The 19,995-nt window shown below is 49.3% G+C and overlaps 1 protein-coding gene and 1 long non-coding RNA gene across 2 annotated transcripts in view; one reads left to right on the forward strand and one right to left on the reverse strand.

The window, feature by feature from the left end:
* The window catches only part of Il21r (interleukin 21 receptor), a 28,941-nt gene extending 19,093 nt beyond the window's left edge, over nt 1-9,848 (reverse strand). Inside the window, exon 1 of the mRNA XM_052199709.1 lies at nt 9,260-9,848. The gene's annotated coding sequence lies outside the window, so the exon portion shown is untranslated. The remainder of the gene's footprint in view (nt 1-9,259) is intronic.
* Nucleotides 9,849-12,549: 2,701 nt separating this feature from the next.
* On the forward strand, nt 12,550-17,911 carry LOC127679136 (uncharacterized). Its single transcript, XR_007976689.1, has 3 exons — nt 12,550-13,109; nt 14,856-15,074; nt 17,215-17,911. It is a non-coding gene; the product is annotated as an uncharacterized LOC127679136 (long non-coding RNA).
* Nucleotides 17,912-19,995: the final 2,084 nt, after the last annotated feature.

The following is a 19,995-nucleotide window of genomic DNA, read 5'->3' on the forward strand; positions in this document are numbered from 1 at the left end:
ACATTCTCAGCACCCACACCAGAGGGCTTACAACCACCTGCAGCTCCAGAGGACCCAATGCCTCTGGACTCCTCAGACCCTGCACTCATGCCCACCTATCCACATGCAGATACAGGCCTGTACATAATTAAAAATAATAAAAACCTTAACATAAAACAAATAAGACAAGTCCGCTTATAATAGCATCAAAACAATAAAACACTTTACTTGGAGAAATGTAACACATTATTGAAAGAATTTGAGAAAGTCACAAATAAATAAAAAGATATCCCTTTGTGGGATGAAAGGCAATATTGTTAAGATGTTAATATTGCCCAGAGTAACTATAAAGTTAAATAATGCTACCAAAACTCCAATAGTGCTTCTTGTCAAAATAGAAAAATCCATCCTAGAATTCATATGGGATCTTGAAGGATCCTGGATAGCCGACAATCCAGAGGAGACGAAGCGAAGCTGGAGGCTTTCTTGATTTCAAAACATGTTTTAAATTACAGTGACCAATGGGCTGGAAATAGCTCAGAGGTTAAGAGCACTGGCTGTTCTTCACAGGACCTGAGTTTGGTTCCCAGCACCTTAGTGGGGTCTCACAACTGCCTGTCACTCTATGGGATCCTAGGTCCTCTTCTGGATTCCACAGACACTCCACTCTCATGCTTACACACATGCAGGCACACACCCATACACATAAAAGTAAATAAATCTTTGAAAAAACTAAATCACAATTATAATTGGTACTGGGATAAATATAAACATGGAGTGCAATGGTAAAGAATAGAGATCCCTCAAACAAACCCGCAGGAGATGATCAAATAATCTACAAGGTCATCAGGACACTCGGGGTGGAAGGACGGAACTTCAAGAAGCAATGCACATGAATGTAATCCCAGCATTTTGGAGGTGGACGCAGGAGCATCGGGAGTTGCAGGTCATCCTAGGCCACAGAGTAAGTTTGAGGCCAGCATGGGCCAAACAAAGAAGATAATCAAAGGAATGGCCCTGGGGAGGGACACAGCCTCATGTGTCAGGATTAGGCTGGCCTACCTTAACCACACTCAGGAATGAACTCAAGATGGCCGGAGACCTAAAACTATGGATGTCCCAGGAGAGAGCACAGGCGACCAAAACAAGACCATACTTCAAGCAACTAGAGAGGAAGGCTCCCCCAACCAGATGGTAGGCAAGTACTGAGGACCCAGCATACAAAAAAGAACACTGCAACTCAGTAACAGCCCCATGTTAAAACAGACTAGCGCCATTTCTCCAAAGGAGCTTACAGTGGCCAGCAAGCACAAGGATGCATCTCAGTACCACTGATCATCAGGAAATCAAAATCTAAGCCCCAACAAAAAGTCACCTTACACCAGACACAACCACTGTCTAAAACTAGAATAAAGTGACATGTGTTGGTGACGATGTGGAGGGGGTTACAACACTTCTCTCTATTTGGTAGGGCTATATAAAGATGAAAAATGCAATTAAAATTAGGAATAGCAGGTATATATCCAAAATAGGTTAAAGTGACAGTTCAGTGATGTGTTTTCACATTCCTGTTTACTGCCCCCAAATTTACAATAAACAACATGTGTAAGCAATCTTAGTCCATTCGAAGACAAAATGTGCTGTAAGCACAAATGGAATGTTATTCAGCCTTTTTTTTTAAAAAGAAGGAACTCCTGTCTTATGTTGCAATGCGGGTGAAACTTGAAGACATCATGCTAAGAAGTGGAATGAAACAGTTACAGGAAGGCAAATGCTGCCTGGCTCCACTCCATCTCAAAAACAGGGAGCAAACTGCAAAGGAGAAGTAGGGCATTGCTGTTTGAACGGTCTAGAACGTCACTCAAGCAGTGTGGAGAAGCTAACACTCTGCTGCTTGCTGTGTCTGTCTGGAACAGCTTTGCACTGTCTTAAGATGGTTGGTGACAATAGAGGGACGGTAGACAGCTCATTTAGTAAGGTGCCTGCTGCCCAAGCACGGGCAGTTGCATTTGAAACCCCATGGAGAAGTTGAGGGAGGCAATGCATGGTCCCAGCGCTAGGGAGGCTGAGACAGGAGGATTTGTGGAGTCAGTCAGTCTAGCCAAACCAGGGAGTTCCGTATTCAGTTCTTAAAACATAAGGTGGAGAGTGATTGAAGAGGAAACCAAAAGTGATCTCTGGCCTTCATGAATGCATGCACAACACACAGACACACAGACACAGACATACACAGACATATACAGAGATACACACACACAGAGATAAACATAGATACACAGAGGCACACAAATACACACAGACACACTCTCACACACAGAGAGATACACAGAGATATACACATACAAACACCACAGACACACTCAGATATACGCAGATATACAGACACAAACACACACAGAGATAGACACACAAACACACACACACACACACACACACACACACACACACACAGATAGATACACACTGAACCCCAAGCAAAGGCAAGCTACGTAGACTCTCGCCTGTGACCCAGCTTTCAGGAGGCAGAAGCAGGAGGATGCCATGTCTGGAGGCTTATAGAACAAGACATTCAAGAACATTTAAAAAGAAAGGAAGAAAGTGGGGAGACAGAGACAGACAGAGAGACAGACACACACACACACACACACACACACACACACACACAGAGAGAGAGAGAGAGAGAGAGAGAGAGAGAGAGAGAGAATACCTCTGAGCATAAACTTCAGTCCTGGCTCTCAGGTCAGTTTGTGATCATTATGTGACTTACTTTACCATTTAAAAGAGATAAAGAAAAGACCGATGGAAGGAGGGAAGGAGGAGAGAGGGAAGAGAGCAGTCTGGCTGGATCTGGTGAAGTGATGGACTACATTAATAGTCAGCTATTTCATCTTCCATTTGGAACTTCAGCTTGAGAAGCGTGCTAATAATGGTAAAATGTACAAAAGCCCATTCCCATATACCAAGGGAAACGTGGGACAGCCACTTTAGGCCAGTGGGATACGCTCAGCAGGTGAAGGTGCTTGCTGCCAAGCCAGACCACCTAAGGGCGGTCCCTGAGAACCTGTGCTGGCTACTTTGGGGGCTTTTGTTTCGTCACAGCTAGAAACCCTAAAAAAGACAGACTCACAAGGGAGGGGACAATGGACTTTTGAAAGTTGCCTCTGTCCTCCACATGCATAATATGTTATACACCCCCCAAGTAGATAAATAAAAATATAATAAAATTTTCGAATGGTGTAACTTTCATTAGCAACAAAAGGGCAACCCTCTCCCCCCAAGAATGGCTCAAAGGATGCCAGAACCACAAAGATGACTAAGAAATAAAAACCAAGTGGCCGGACAGACCGCGTTCACGGATGGGGAGGTGTCAAGGAAGTCTCAGCATGCACACAGTCTCCAGCAGGTTTCCCTGGGGAACTGATAAGATTGTCCCAATATTTGGGGCATCCTTTTAAGAAGGCTGAGGCTTATGGGGTGATGAACATAAAGAGTTGGTGCAAGGAAACCAAACTTCCAGTGGGAAGGAAGGAGATGCTACAGAGTAGCTAGCTTGTAACCACTGGCCTGCCAACAAAATTGCCCTTGTATCTGGGTGGAGGAGGCCTGGCATTTAAAATGATGGCAGAGCCTGGTACGGGGCTTTGTGCTTCCTATAAGCCCTGTACTTGGGGAAGCTGAGGCAGGAGAATAGGAAGTTCTAGGTTAGCCCAAGCTACATAGTAAGACAACCAATCTCAAAACAATAGCAAAGGCAGGCACGAGGGCACATGCCTTTAAAACCAGCACCAGAGAAATGGAGGCTGAAGAATCTCCGTGAGTTCAAGGCTAGTCTGGTCTATGTGGCAAACTCCAGGACAGTCAGGGTTACATAGAGAGGTCCTGTCTCAAGCAAAGAAACAAATTAAAAAATCAAAAAAGATGTCATAATCATACAAAACCACGTAACCCTTGATCCCTCTTGATCCCTACTCCATACAGAGCATAAGTCAGTCCCTGGGGCTGGGGCCGTCGTTCGAGAGTAGAGAGCCTGCCTCGCACGCACGAGGCCCTAGCTTCAATTACCCAGTCCTGTCAGAAAATGAATCTATTTAGGGCATACTATCGGCTTAATAAGAAAGTAAAATAATATCTGATCCAGAAGAAAAGTGGCATGATGCTCTCCTAAACATATTTCTAACTCAGGAATGAAAGGGGGGTGGGAAGAGGGATATGTTGGATTTCATTAAGCAATTTTATCCATCAAGAGAGGAGATGGACCGAGTTCAGATCCCCAGCACACACCTCAGAGCCAGCAGTGGTGCTCTGCATTTGCAACCCTTTGTGGGAGGCAGGGAGCAGCTGCCAGCCCAGGCGCTGTGGTGAGCTCCAGGTTCACCACAGAGCCAGGTGAGAGGCTCTGTCTGAACAAACAAGATGGGGAATAATGGAGGAAGACACTCAGGAGAGACACTTCTCAGCACACCTGACACACAAAACAGAAAAGGCAGTCTGAGCAAGCGTGGGGACGAGTGCGCAGTCGGTCCTTGCTATGGTTTCTCTACACGGAGTAGAGGCATGAGCTGATGTGGCTGCTTTGAAAGCGTGTCACGTGGGTCCCAGCATCTCTACTTTAAGGTTCTATGACAAGGAGCAATGTTTCCTTGTGGATCTAACCAGACCTATCCAAGCGTAGTCACAGGATGCATTCTACCTGTCTCCCTGGGTGACTGTGAGTCCTTGGCTTTCCCACCCTGCCCCCACCAATGATCAAGGAGTGGAATCTACTTGATCATCCAGGCTGCGGTCACCTCACTAGAGACCAGGTGGGAGCCACAGGATTGAAAGGGAAAGACTGAGAAGCTTTTGAAAATAAAATGTCCCGCTCCTACCCGGACAGAGAAGATATGAGGCAGGCCCAGAGGGACTCCCCAGAAGAGCCATGCACAAGAGCCAGCAGGTCACCAGAAGGAGAAGTGTATCTGTTCAGGGACTTCCCAAGGGGGAACCAGAAGGGAGGGCTTCTAGGTCCCTTCGGGCATGAACTGTCCCACCTGCTGACACTCCTCATGGGCCTTGGCCTCTGGCTGCATCCTCCAAGCCTCTCTCCCTGGACACCATGCCGACAGTCCCACCTAGACTTGCAGAGAAAAGCCTCGTGTCCATTCCCCTTTGCCCCTTCCCTGCTTGCTCTGGCCTCCAGGCACAGCGGACTGCCGCAGTGGCTTTGTGGTACGGTTTGCCCTCACCTGCCTTCCACCCCTCACACCTGGTCTTTCAGCCAGGGGAACTTTCTGTGCTCCCTAGCTGACTGTCAGCCTCCTACTGGGTCTTCAGACTTATAAGTTCAAATATCAAGGCTGTCTTTGATCTCTCCAAGGAGGATGAGTCACATCTTCCTTTGGGGTCTGTCCCTCCACCACAGCCCATAGCTCCGGATGTTTCCATTCACCTTCTAAACAACAGTGGGGCAGGAACCAGCGGGGCTGGGCTCCTGTTGAGCCCCCCTGTGGCTACGCGCAGCCTTGAATAAGGTAGTCACACTCACAGGCTACACAAATGATTAAATGACAAGGACCTTTTTCTTTGGTGATGAATGCATGCGTCCTATGTACTTCAGTGTTAAGTCTGACTCTCTTTGGTTCTTGTTTCTTAAATTCAATGAGACACTGAAGACTTTGCATTTCTGCAGGATAAGAACATCAGTGCTCCAAGGTCCTTGGCATATGCAGTTGTTCTGCCAAAATTCTCCCAAGAGGTCAACTTCAGTGTCACTCTGAAGACAGAGGCTGTCCATTTCATCAGAAGTGGGTCCACTCTGTGGTCTCTGTCTTGTCTTTCTGACTCATCATTGTCTGGGTGCATCAGGTCCCAGAGGTTGAAAAATCACCAGTTTTGCTCACCTCAACATCTCGGTGGCTGCAATGGGCACAGAATGCATGGCCAAAGAATGAGGTTTATGTGGATGGAACAGCCACTGAGCAGTCTCTGGAGACCCAGGTTTCCCATCAGCGTTGTTACTATACCCAGGAGGCACCCTCCCCACACTCCGGGGAGGTGCCCAAGGGTCCAAGGGTGCCCTTCTGGCTCCAAGGATCTCATAGAGAGGACTGTCTTCAGATTAGTGACATGAGAGGGCATGTTCAGAGATGGCACACTGCAGGTTCCCAGCTGAGCAGCTTCTAAGTGGATGAATGAAGCCAGGGTCAGAAGGAGAGTGTTCTAACTCTTGTCTTCCGCTTTGTCTGAGCTCAACTCTACACATCTGTAGATCTGGCTCAGCTGCTGTGTGTCGGCCAAAAGCAAGGTGGTAGGTGCTGGCACCCTGCAGCCGTGTGCAGGCGCACTGCAGCTGTGTGCTTCCTGGCGCCTTGCTTACCTCCCTGTGGTGGTGTGGGTTACAGCTGAGGACATCAGACTCATGGCTTAGTGGGGTGACAGCTAATCATCAAGAAGGACCCATCTCAGTGGCTATGCATGTTCAGTCTCCAGGGGCCAGAACCTCCTCTATCCTGGACAACCTCCACAGGAACAGCAGCCCCATCCCACCTGTACAAACTGTGCATTCTTGCATTCTTGCATTCTTGCCCAGGTGCGCAGCCTCCCTCCGGGGCTCTCAGACAAGGGCAGTTTTGAAGCGTGGCTGCTTGAAGCTACAGCAGAAAGCTGGGGCCAAAGGCAGCACCTGCCCGATCACTGCTCCCCACCCCCGCCCCATTCTCAGCAGCCCACCCTGGCCTAGCTGAAGCACGGTGCTGGGGAAAATGGGAGACTCCAGTTTTGGTTGTCATACCAAACCTACTTAGCAGATCAAGAAACAGAGGCCCAGAGAGGCCCAGAGCCGCAGCGCAGCATCGGCTGGGTCCTGGGTCGTCACTCAGTGAAGAAGGTTGAGGTCTGAGGGGGAGCCAGGCCACATGCCTGCACTTGCCCCTCCTGGGGACAGTTCTAGTGTTTTGATCCTCCCTGGGGACCCTAGGGACAGCAGGCCAAGGCCCTGGTACAGATGTCTTTAAGGGGCCCCAGCCAGGGAATATTCTCAGGTTGGTTCAGAAGTTCCAAGTTTACTCAGCACTCATGTTTGAGTTGTCATGAAAAGTCCCTTCCTTCGTCCTGGGCTAGGGTGGTGGGGGAGGGGAGGCAACACCTGCAAACTGCTGCCTGTGGGTGGGGCCTCTCCCAGTCCCCCCTCCCCACTTCATGTTTCTGGGCCTGTAGACCAGCTTTTGAAGAAAAGGTTGCCAGGGTGCGACCACCTTCCTCAGGGCTTCCTTCTCTTCCCCTCTAAGTGGCTCTCTGGGTGGCCCCTGAAAACTACCTTTTCTCTCTGAGTCTCAGTGTCCTCATCTGCAAGTGAAGCAGCACCATCAGAGCTGTGGTGGCACAGGGTGGTGGCACGTGCCTGTGATCCCAGCCCTCAGGAGGCTGAAGCAAGTGAATCACGGATCTGAGCCAGATTGGGTTGCCAGGAGAGATCACCCTCCCAAACTGTCATTAGTCTGGGCAGCAAGCCCAACCCCTGCCTAGCCATGAGCGTGTCCCCCTGCTGAGGACACTGACTGGCTATGGCTGCCCTCACCCCCCCATGCACAGAGGCCCAGGACCCCAGGCCTGTGGGAACCAGAGACAATGCCCCTCCTGGCTTCAGGAGAAAGCACACCTCTTCTTTTCATGCCTTTCTGATGCTGCTTGGGCCTGGGAGTAAGGGAATCACTTCCCAGCAGGTTGCCTGCCTGCCTGCCTCTCTTCCATCTTCTACATGCTCTCCTTTCTGGCGACCCCTAACTTCCAGTGCCAGAAACCCTTTATGGCGCCAACAATTGCCGTCCTTCCCCACCCCCCAAAGAAGCCTGAAGTGGCTCCTTTAGATGGGTATGTTTGAAGCCCAATCTACCCTGTCAGTCCGGGATTCTATCATTCTCTCTATGAGGTCCCCTGAGGACTGGACACCGGGACCTAGGGCAGGGCTACTGCAGAAGACACCCCACTGTGAGGATCACGTGGCTAAGGGCCCTCTGAGGAATGACCTTAGACCGTATTCCAGGGCTGTGAGTTTTCCCATGGGACAGACAGCATCCCGCCATACAGGCTGGGTTCCAATTTCTGTTCTGACTCTCTCTGTCACTCTTAATCAAAAGACAAGTTTGTCCCCACAGAGCCCACCCAGTATTGCCATCTATGCAGTGAGCTGCACGGAACCATTGGCCTCATCTGGACTCTGAGGATTCTGGGAGGTCCCCAGGTGCCCACAGTTCTGCAGACAGGGCTGTTCCAGCCTTCCCTGTTCTCTCCAGGGCTCTCAGTGGTTAGCCCTTCTCCTCCACAGGTCAGGGTGCCTGGGCGTGTGCGCTCCTGAAATCAGTCTTGACATTCTGATGTCCTGGAGTTCTCATAACCAGTCTCACAAAGAGAGAGTCACTTTGACACCCCCCGCCCCATTTTACAGATGGAGAAAGTGAGGACCCAGGAGGCTCAAAGAAGCAGAGAGGCTTGGCCCGCTTCACCAGCTGAACTCTGAAAAGTTACCATGTGCTCTAACTGCCTCAGAGAGCACAGACATTCTCTTAGGGACTACTTGTGACCCTCTAATGCCTCGATGGCCTGCTGTGGTTTTCTTGACAAGTCCTAAGCACAGACATTATCTCCTATGCCACCAACCCATCTGTCCTCTCCTTCTCTATCCTTCCAAACTAGACCTCCGGCAAGCTCCTGGCTCCCCTCTTCTTCCATGGAAGAGGTGTTAACTCTTATCATCTGACCCAGGCCCTGGATTTGGGTGGACACCTGGTTGGACTGCCCACCTTGCCATAGGGTGGCGAGTCCCATAAGGAAAGCCACGCTTCCCTGTGGAGCCAGATTTCCTTATCTGGGAAGTACACCTCACCTGCCTGGAAGGGTGAGATGAGTTAAAGTCATTCGCCATACTGGCCGGTAGCATCTGATGCCCTCCCTACAAAACGGCCCCCTGGAAGCATCCCAGTGTCCCTGCCTACTGCCTGTCACTGCCTGGCCGACTGTCTACCACCCAGAGTCCCGCTTTTTTCTCCCCACCATTTCTTGCAGACAGTTTTGCATAGGCAAGGGATCATGTTAGCCATGCTCCTGCCTCCATAACCCTCCAACATTCTGCAAGCACACACCAAGGACCCCAGTCATTCTCAATCAGCTGAACAAGGAACTCCATCCAGCCCTGACTTTGCCCAGCCTAACTGCATAGCGGCATGTGCCTGTGTCTCACAGGTGTTATGCAAAAGACAGCAAAGGACCCCAGGCTCAGGGAGAACCAGGGCTAGAGTCTACTTACCTACTCCTTCAGGGTTTTCCTCAGAAAGCCATTCCTTAGGCTGAGACAGCTGGGTAGTCTACTGGGCCGGGAGTCACAGCAGGACTTGGAGTGGCGGCGGGAGGTGTGCGTTTGAGGTGGGCAGGAGTTCAGTCAGGTACAAGTCCAGAATCAGGGAAGTCACTACTGAGATAGTCCTGAGGCTGAGGACCAGCCTAGCGTCTGGGCAGAGCCCACACAGAGGGAGACAGTAGAGCTGAGCAGTCAGACAGAGACAGGGCACTGCCAGGGCTCGGGCTGAGGCCAGTTGGCTGCCCGGAGAATGGACAGACTTGTGGTCAGACAGGCAAGTGACCATGAGGCACACCGCAGGAGAAGTGGGCAGACAGCTGTGTTCGGCTGAAACACAGGGCCACCAGCAGAGGCTGCCGTGTCTATCTGAGGCCAGGCAAGGGGTGAGGAAGGGATGTGGTAAGCAGTGCCCCGCCCCGCCCAGCCATATCCTCCAGAAGGGACAAGAAAGACTGCAGGCAGGTGCCCACGACTCCCCAAAGGTCACCCTTAACATGATATTTGGGGCCTGAAGGGTGTCATCTTGCAGACAGATGACGTCATCCCAAAGGCCTCACAGCCGTGTCCCATGAGGCAGGTAGTGAAGTGGGACTTGCCGCTTCTCACAGATGTGGGAGCCGAGATGGAGGTGTGACAGAGTAGTGCATCCCACCCGAAGCCCTTGGCATTTACACGGAGCTGCTAAGCTCACACGGGAGAGCCTGAAGGTGGATGTCCTCCTGCTCTTCTGCAGGAAGCTAAGTGGTCTGTTTCTCTGTCCCTTGCCTGCCCTGGGGTTCTGACTCAGAATGACCCAGACACTCAGACTTAAGTCTTAAACACTACCTGTGACCATGCCCCAGTCCCCAGCCTCAGCGTTGTATGGAGGACCTTCCCTGGTACCTTGGGGGAGAGAACTCTGACATACCTCCTAAGAGCCTTGCTGTGCCCATCTGTCCAGCCAGGAGGGCAAGACAGCTGCACACAGGTGAAAATCCAAGAAATAGAGAAAATAAACTCTTCTTCCTTCCATCTTTCTTTCTTCCTGTTCTTTCTTTCTTTCTTTCTTTCTTTCTTTTTCATAAAAAGGACTTTATTACTGAAAGCTCAAATTAATTCCAAGCAGTGAGGTTTCCATTCATTTTCTGACCATTATGAGGCTGTCACTATTCCTGTCAAATCATAGATGACCTTCTGCCTTTGACCCTTCCCTAGTCAGTCCAAGGGTGTTCCCCACAGTTTAGGGAAGCTTTTAGAATCCCCTAAGACTTGCCTCCAAGATGCATTTCTTCAGAGCTCAGAAGCGGGTTTATAAGATGATGTCTGTCCTGTGCAGTCCGACACTCTGGCCGTCACTTGGACCCCATGCCTGCACCAGTGAGGCCAATGTTTAGTTAACCTTTGAGGGGAAATGACTTGCTGAAGACTCCATTGATGAGAGTTGTGCTGGTCCAACCCAGTGCTCTGCCCAGGGCCACTCTCAAGAGGGCCTAGGTTCTCACGCAGCTGTAGCATCCACCCCTCAAGGTACCCACGGACCTGGAAGCAAGCTTGGTCTATGTTTCAAGAATTTAAACATAACATGAGCAGTAAGCACTCATCCACCATCAGCAAAGGAGCCGAGTTCCTCCAATCCAAATCACTCACTTCCCACTTCAGGAGAGGGCGTGGCTTCAGTGACTTTCCTGTCATGAACCTTCTAAGTCTTCTATAGGGGTTACACATCTCCCAGCTGGGGACCCATGGGAGAGACTTTCCCTTTGTCAACCTCAGAGTCCTCTGCCCTGGGAGAAAAAGCAGGGGCCGAGAGGGATCCACAGCTGCTCTTGACAATCAGGAAAGCCCAGAGCCACCGAGTATTCCCATTCCTGAAACCTGATGAAGCTGGTGTGTGGACGGCAGTCGTCTCTGACCAGTGGAGTAGAAAAGAAACTCTTAAGACTGTTTTTTTGTCTTGAAGCAAGTAAAAGGTCCAGAAAAAAGATGACAAATAGACTTTTAGAAACCAGAAGACAAAAGCTCAACAGCCAGAGAGAGAGAGAGAGAGAGAGAGAGAGAGAGAGAGAGAGAGAGAGAGACAGACAGACAGACAGAGACAGAGAGAGACAAAGGCAGAGAGAGACAGAGACAGAGACAGAGAGAGACAAAGACAGAGAGAGACAGAGAGAGAGACAGAGAGAGGGACAAACAGAGAGAAAGAGAGACAGAGCCACCACCTCCTCACATTGTACAGGTGCTCCAATGTCACCTGCCCACAGACCCTGAGTGATAGACAGGCCTGTTCCCATTTCACAGATGAAGAGACTGAGGCTCAGGGGAGCAAACCAGCTCCTGGGCTATGAGGCATTAGAGCTGGCATTAGACCTAAGAGGAGCACAGGCCAGACTAGGGTTGTCTGAGCTGTCTCCATGGCTGTGATTAGCTCAGATGTACACACCGCCTCTACCCTGACCAGTGTTTTCAGAAAGGCTTGGGAGCAGCCCACATGACTGACCAGATTAAGAGAAAGCATTCTGATTGTTGTGCCTGTCTTGATCTTTCCTTTTCATAGCTGTGTTTGGGGAACTTCCTACAAGGTCCCTCATGGCTGATCCATGAGTGTCTGCCCTGTGGACTGGTGCCTGCTGGTGTCTGTTCCAGGCTTCCCTGAGACCTCAGGATGAAGCTGGCTTTTCTTTCTCCCCGGCCTCCCACCTCCAGCTTCCCACCCCCACCTGACCTTCCTCCTGGTTTCCCCCCTTTCTCTGATTTCTTTTTCTCTTCTCTTGATCTTCACAGCGAACCTTCTAAGGTCTGGAGTTTGAGAAAGTTCAAAGGCAGGATGGCGGAGGAGTTACTAATCTGTAGAGTTCCTGGTGTCAGTGAGCTGAACTGCCTGCTGTCACAGGGACACTCTCCCCCTCCCTCTTCCCGAGGGCCGGCCACTGAACGCAGCCTTGCCACCAGCATTTTCGTGTTCCCTGTGTTGCAGATGAGTCAAGGAAGTTACGGAACTTGCCTAAGGTCACACCCTAGCCAGTGGCAGAACTGGAATTTGAACTCCAGAGGCACCCTCAGTCCAACTCACTGTTTCTGAGTGTGAGTTAGCTGGAGTCAACTCAGCGCCCCACCCCCACCCGCCCCCTACCCACCCCTCCCTATCCCCTCTCCACCTCCTGCCCACTCCCTGTCCACTCATTCACTCCTCTGCAGACTCAATCAGCACCTTCTTCATTTCTTCCATCCTTTCCCTTGGGTATGTCCTAAGGAAGTGCCTCAGAAAGGTGCACAAGCAAGGACCCTCATGGAACCCATTCCTGGTAGAGAAGACGGACATACTGACAGTGTGACATTATCATGGGAGGCGGGATGCACAGGTGCAAAGGCACTAGGATGGGGAAGAACAGAGAGCGTGGGGGATCACAGAATCACACAGCATGTTCACCTCTGGGCGTGGATTTGATTTGGATGGAACACGAGAAATCCTGCATAGTTAGCAGAGGAGAAACTCGATGAGATTCACATCTGCTAAAGAATCACATCGAGGTCTCAGCACTCAGAATATGATGCAGGAGGACACCAAATTCAAGACCACCCTGGCGACAAACTAAGATACTGACTGTGATGATTTGTATATGATTGGCCCAGAAGTGTGGCCTTGTTGGAGTAGGTGTGTCACTGTGGGTGTGGGCTTAAGACCCTCACCCTAGTTGCCTGGAAGTCAGTCTTCTACCAGTGGCCTTCAGATGAAGATGTAGAACTCTCAGCTCCTCCTGCACCATTCCTGCCTGGATACTGCCATGTTTCTGCCTTGATGACAATGGACTGAACCTCTGAGCCTGTAAGCCAGCCCCAATTAAATGTTGTCTTTTTATAAAACTTGCATTGGTCATGGTGTCTGTTCACAGGAGTGAAACCCTAACTAAGACACTGACTCAAGGCAGGGGGTGGGGGCAGTGCTCCGGGAGACGTGGGAGTGGGGAGCACAGCCAAGGCTGCTTAGTCCTCTGATATTTAAGTGGATGGTGGAGAGCTGGTCATGTCCTGCTGGGGGAAGGAGGATTGACCTCCGAAGCAGCATGTGCTAAGGGGAGGGTCCCTCTGGCTCTGTAAACATCACCAAAGAGTAGTTGTTAGCCCTGGAGAGATCTCTGAGGCCCTCACACCCTTCCCCAGCACTACAAATAGCAGAGCTGGCCAAGTGGAGGAAGTGGCCACTCTGCTCTTCTGCCCAGGGGTCTTCTGAGAAGACTTAACAGGATAAACCCTCTCTAACCCACTTCCTCTTTTTACAATTTTTTTTAAAAGAAATCACTTCAATGAGGAGAGATTTGCTTAACATATATTTTGGGCACAGTAAGGGTACAATTCAGTGGTTTATTTTTTTTTTTAGTAAAGTTGATGAATTGAACACCCATGGCAGCTGCTAAGTTGCTGGGACATTCCATCACCTAAATAGAACCCTTGTGTTTGAATGTGGACTGCATCTGAGCTCACAGGTGCACCCGATATGCCTGCCATGTCTCCAAACTCACTCTTCTGGGAATGTCACATAAGTTGACAACACTATATCATTTGTATCTAGCCTCTTCCACTCAGAATAGCACTGTACTCGGCTGTGTAGACTGTGTCGTAGTACGCCCTGGCACCTCATTCCTTTTCCTTGCTGAATAATATTTCGCACACAGAAGTACTACACCAAGGAGGCCTCTGTACATGGATGGTTTTTCCCACCCCCTTGAGTTTGGATGATATAGCCTTTGTGTAAACAGAGTCCTTGGGTCTCCTGTGGGTATACCTGGGTCTAAACTGCTGGGCTGTATCACAACTGTTTGACTTAGCTGGCAGCCATTTCCCACAGTGGCTGCCCTGTTATGTTCCCATCAGCCAGCTAGAAAGGTTCACTCTGTACACTTGGCGGCCCTGATTTTTCCCTTCCTTTTCCTGTGTGGGTGTGTCATGCGTGTATGAGTGTGTGAAGGCCTTAAATGGTGTCAAAAGTCTTCCTCAATCACCCCACCTTGGGAGGGAGGGGGGATCACTCCATCTTATTTATCAAGGCTGGGTCTCGGTCAAGGCCCAGTTAGCTTGCTCTGAGATCTGTTTCCCACCTCTGAGCATGGAATTACAGTGAGCCCCCATGCCCACCTGTCGTTTACACAGGTTCTAGGGTGTTGAACCCCAGTTCTCTTGCTTGCACAGCAAGCACCTGGTATTCCGATGGAAAATCAGCTGCCCACAGGTATGAGGTTCCCTTTTAGAGTTCCAGCTGCCCTCAGATCTCTTCAGGTCTACCTCAGACTGGTGACCCTCAGTGTGAACACTGAAGCCCTGTGGTAGGTTCTGAAACTGGGAGTTTATGCTCTCCAACTTTGTTATTTTCCCAGAGAAGGTTTCAGCCACCCTTCCCCGCTTGCAAACACAGTTTCTCCATTAAAAAGTAAAAGGGGCATCGAGATTTGAGAGGGATTACATTCAGCCTATAGATTGCTTCTAGAAAGGCTGCCATTTTAGCAATGTTATCTGTTTGAGTCCGTGGGAATGCAATGTCCTGCGGCTTACCTGAGTCTCCTTAAATTCTTTTCAGGGCATCCTGCAATGCTCATGGAACACCTGGCATTGCCCTGGTTCTCTCTACTGCAAACCTTTACCTTTGAGGCACTGGCTTTCCATGTTCACATGGGTGTCCATGGGCAGAAGCACGCTGGCACCTGCACACCACTGCTCTGCTAAATCATCATTGTGTCTAGTGATTGCTCCACAGACGTCTAGACTTTATGTATTTAGGATCATGACATTGTTAAAGGTAGTATTACCTTTGGGTTTTTGTTTTTTTTTGGGGGGGGAGGACTGTTTATTTATTTATTTATTTATTTATTTCTTTTTCCTGCTGAATTGTCTGGCTAAAACTTTTGGTGCAAGGTTGAATAGAAGTGATAAAGTGGGCGACCTTGCTCCTCCTGACCTTAAGGGAAACTTTCAGGTTTTTTTCTGGGTTGTGAGTATGATCTTAGCTGTGAGTCTTTTGCTCATGGCCTTTACCAGGCTGAGGGAAGTCCCTTGCACTCCTGCTTTGCATTAGAACAGATGCCCACGTGGTGTACCGTTCCACTAGGTTCTGTTGATGTGGACCGCAGTGGTTAAGAGTATACTGAGCAGCCGGGTGCTGGTGGTGCATGCCTGTAATCCCAGCACTTGGGAGGCAGAGGCAGGTGGATTTCTGAATTCGAGGCCAACCTGGTCTACAGAGTGAGTTCCAGGACAGCCAGGACTACACAGAGCAACCCTGTCTCGGAAAAAACCAAATCCCCCCCCCCCCAAAAAAAACCAAAAAACCAAAAAACAAACGAACGAACAAACAAACAAACAAAAAAAGAGTATACTGAGCTATCCTTGCATTCCAGAGAGAACTCTACGTATTCAGATATTTCATCCCTGACAAATTCTTGATGGGACAATGGGGAAAGGGGGAAGATTTGGGGGTGCTGGAGGTCGCAGTGGCTTCATTGGACTTGGTCTGTTACTTTGGGGTCATTGTGGGGCACAGCATCATGACAGAGAGGTGGCTGTAGAAGAAGCTGCTCACCTCGTGCAGCCGGGAAGCTGAGGGAGACAGAAAGGAACGAGGGAGTGGGTAGATTCCTCAAGGCACACTCCTAGCGGTCCACTTACCCCAGGCAGGCTCCACATGCAGGTTCCTACCCCTTCCCAATAGCTCCATCTGATTATGAGTCCAGGGGTGGGTGCCCTGCCGATGAGCTCAGAGCCCTCAGGAGCCAGTCGCTTCCCAAAGCCAGGCAGCTAGCAACCAACACCCACACTCTAACTGCAGCAGCCATGGGTTATACAGTCTGTTTAACCTGAGACTTGTTTTTTTCCAGCACCTTGATGTGGATTTTATGTCTGTGTTCATGAGGACTGTTACCCCATAGGTTTTGTTTTTGTTTTTTAATTTTACCCTGTAGATTTTTTTTGTGTGTGTTTTTTAAATTTCCCCCCATAGCGCCCTTGTCTGGAGTTAGCATCACAGTGAGTTAGGAATCATTTTTTCTCTTCTGTTTTGTAGAAGAATATGAGGAGGAGTAAAGTTAATCCTTTCAGTGTCTGGCAGGATTCCCCAGCACAGGCTGGACTTGTTTTGTGGGTTCCCAGTCCAGCTCCCTATGTGTTACTCTTATGTCCATTGAGGGTTTCTTTTTCCTCTTCATTCAGTTTTGATGATGGGCGCTCATAGAAGTTTTATGTGAGAAAGGGGGCACTATCTCTTTTTCCATTTCTGATTTTATTTTAATTTTCTGTCTGTTTTTCCTAGTCTAGCTAAAAGCTTGTTACGCTTCCCTAATTTTTGTTCAAATAAATAACTTGGTTTTGTTGATCCTCTCTCCTGTTTTTCCAGTTTTTATTTATCTCCATTCTAACAAGTATTAGTTAATCTCTTATGCAACCACTGAGTTTCAATTTCTTTTTTTAGTTCCTTAAGGAGTACAGTTAAGGAGCTAGAAAGATGATTCAGCAGTTAAGAGGGCACACTGCTCTTGTAGAGGAGTAGGGCTCAGTTTCCAGTGTCCGTGCTAGACAGCTTGGAACTGCCTATAATTTCAGCTGCTGAGGAATCTGACATCCAGGCCCTCTTTGGGCAGCTGCACAAATGTACATACACAATTAAAAAATTAAGATAAAAGGCCACAATTCCAGTGTTCGAGACCCCCAACAATCACATAAAAAAGTACAGTTAGGTTCTTTATCTATGCTGTTATTTTAATGAGTATATTTGCAGCTATAATTTTTTGGTTTTCATTATGTCCTTGCAAGATTTGGTCTGGGGAGGTTCTGGCTTTCCAGCACTATAACAAAACACAAGAAAACTTTATATAAAAAGAAGAAAGGTTTATTTTGACTCAAGATTTCAGAACGCTCACCATCCAGTTGCTTTTGAACTTTTGCAGGAACTGTGTCATGGTAAAAGCGTGTGAAGGAAGAACTGTGTTCATCTCATTGTGGCCAAGAAGAGAGGCTGGAATTCTAACATCTCCCTCAAGAGTGCACACCTCCAATTGCCTAACTTCCTCCCGCTGGTCCCACCTCCTAAAAACTCTGCCACCTCCCAGTAGCACCAGAGGCTGATGGCCAAGCCTTGCATAGATGGGCCTTGGGGGATATTCAAATCCAAACATTGTGTTCCTTCTTGCTTGCTTTCTGGTCTCTTATGTGAGTCCTTCTGTGACATGCTGGCTAATTAGGAGTGTGATTTGTAACTTCCATACAGCTGTATACTTTTCACTTTCTGCTATTGATATCCAGATTTCTTTCACTGTGGTCAGAAAAGACAGTGTGATTCCTTTTTATTTCTTCTTCTTCTTCTTTCTTCTTTTTAGACAGGGTTTCTCTTTGTAGTCCTGGGCTCTGGCTATGTCCTGGAACTTGCTATGTAGATCATGATAGCCTCTAACTCAAAGAAGTCTACCTGCCTCTGCCTCCCCATTGCTGGTAGTAAAGAGGTACCACAACAACTGGAAATTTCAGTCTTCTTAAGCCCATCGTCTTAGTTACTTTTCTATGGCTGTGAAGAGACCTGACTACCAAGGCGACGTATAGACTAGCTCACTGGAGTGGAAAGCTCCAGAGGGTGGGCCTGTGACTACATCAGTGGGGAGCACAGTGGGGGTGGGGGAGGCAGGGCAAGGAACTGGAGCAGTAGCTGAGAGTTCACATCTGCACAGGCAGAGAGAGAGAGAGAGAGAGAGAGAGAGAGAGAGAGAGAGAGAGAGAGAGAGAGAGAGAGAGAGAGCTAACGGAGAACAAATAGCCTGGGCTTTTGAAATCACCAGAGAGTGGAACTATTTGAGAAGGATGAGAAGGATTTGGAGGTATGGCTTTGTTGGAGGAAATATGTCGCTAGGGGTGGACTTCAGGTTTCAAAATCCCACACCAGGCCCAGAGTCTTTCTCTGTGTGTTATGTGTGGGTCAGGATGTAAAGTTCTCAGAGACCACTCTAGCACCATGCCTGTCTGCTTCCTGCCATGATAATCATGTACTGACCCTTTGAAACTGTAATCAAACCCGCAATTAAATGCTTTCTTTTATAAGAATTGTCTTAATCATGGTGTCTTTTCACAGCAATAGAACAGTCACTAAGGCAGTAGACATTTCAAATAACATGCACAATGACCCACTACCTCTTGCCAGTGCACCCTTGAAAGTTCCCAGCAGTCCAGTCAAGTCTTAGTGTAACCATGGAGTAATTCCATGACTAGGTCTGAAGCCTCCTGGTTCAATCATCTCTCAACAGTGTACCCTCTGGAGACCAGGTCTTCACTGAAGGAGCTGTGGAGTCCTGGAAAGGGTAGGGCAGCCGAACAAAGTGCTTTAAGGAGTAGGCAACTGCTCTAGTCAACTAGAACTGAACATGCTGGAACTCCTGGGAGATAGTACACCATGCTTGCAAATTGTCCTGAAGGAGGAATAAGAAATCTGAACTATTTCTTCACCTGTTACAAGGTGAGACCTGTTTGGAAAAGGAAGATTTATGTAGGACCATAGCCTTTTGGCTTTGTGCATTTGAGCCTCTCTCTATAGTGGCAGTCTGTATGAAGGGCTTTAGGAGTGGAAGAGAAGCCCCTGCTAACTATGACTGCATCAATTTAAAGATTCTGAGGCAGGCCATGCAGACAGGGGCACTGGAGAGTCCCTTGGAAGGACAATGAGCAGTGGAAAAGATAGAGGAGGGTACCCCAAACATTCCAACTGTGGACCCAGGCTTTCCACTTCTAAGTCAGTGAGGAGTGATAAGATTCACAAAGAGAAAAGTGGAAACTGGGCTGCCTATGGGAAGGGTGGAGTCTGTGGGTGCAGCGGCCCTGCAGTCTGTACAGAGAGGAGGAGACAGCTGAGAAGGTAGGACGTGACAGCAAATCAATTGAGGAGATAGAGAAGGGAGTGGTGATGGTGGGGGTCTGGGGCTACCCAGGAAGAATGATACAGAGGTCCAGAGGGCAGAGGCTGAGCCCAGACTCAGCTCCTGGACAAGCTCCAGGCATGTGTGCGTGTGTGACTGCAATGGTCAATTCTGGGAATGATGAGGGCCTGGTGTGGGTGGACCTGTGGCTATGAGAATGAGAGGAAGTGGTAAGGCTAGAGCCAGGAGGGGCCTCCCACAGGGGTGGGACTCGGTAGCCATGGATGGTGATTCTAGTGAGGAGGAAGAAGACCTGGGCTGAAGACCTGAGGCTCCTGGAGACCATCAGCTAAAGAGGGCCAGGGCCGATGAAAGGGAGAGGAGCCACAAAAGAATGCTAAGCTCAGTTTTCCAGAAACCAGCCTGTGGTGTGGAGTAAAACGGTCACTACGGCTGCCCACTGCCTCCCGGCCACAGACTTGCTTCTTTTTAAAATGGCTGAAGTCCTCCGTGGTCCCTGAGAGGACCTTCTGGAGGCTGTGGGGGCTCAACCTCTGTACCCTTGGTAGTGCCATGTGGAAAGGCCGCTCTACCTAGGCAGGTCTGCCAGCCAACCTTCACCATAAAGCTATCCTGAGCATCCTCAGGTCTGTCCTCCCTTGGCCATGCTCCTACCACAGGCTGTGAGAAACAGAAATATATCCAAATATCTGAGGGTCCACTGGACACCCAAACTTCCCCTTAAGCTAAGGACCACAGATTCTGGTGAGACTCCCCTAGAGTAAACAGGACAGTGCTAGGACAGCTGGAAGGCTGGAGAAACAGTGGAGG

Source organism: Apodemus sylvaticus, chromosome 1 (genome assembly GCF_947179515.1).
Source record: "Apodemus sylvaticus chromosome 1, mApoSyl1.1, whole genome shotgun sequence".
NCBI classification, from domain to species: domain Eukaryota; kingdom Metazoa; phylum Chordata; class Mammalia; order Rodentia; family Muridae; genus Apodemus; species Apodemus sylvaticus.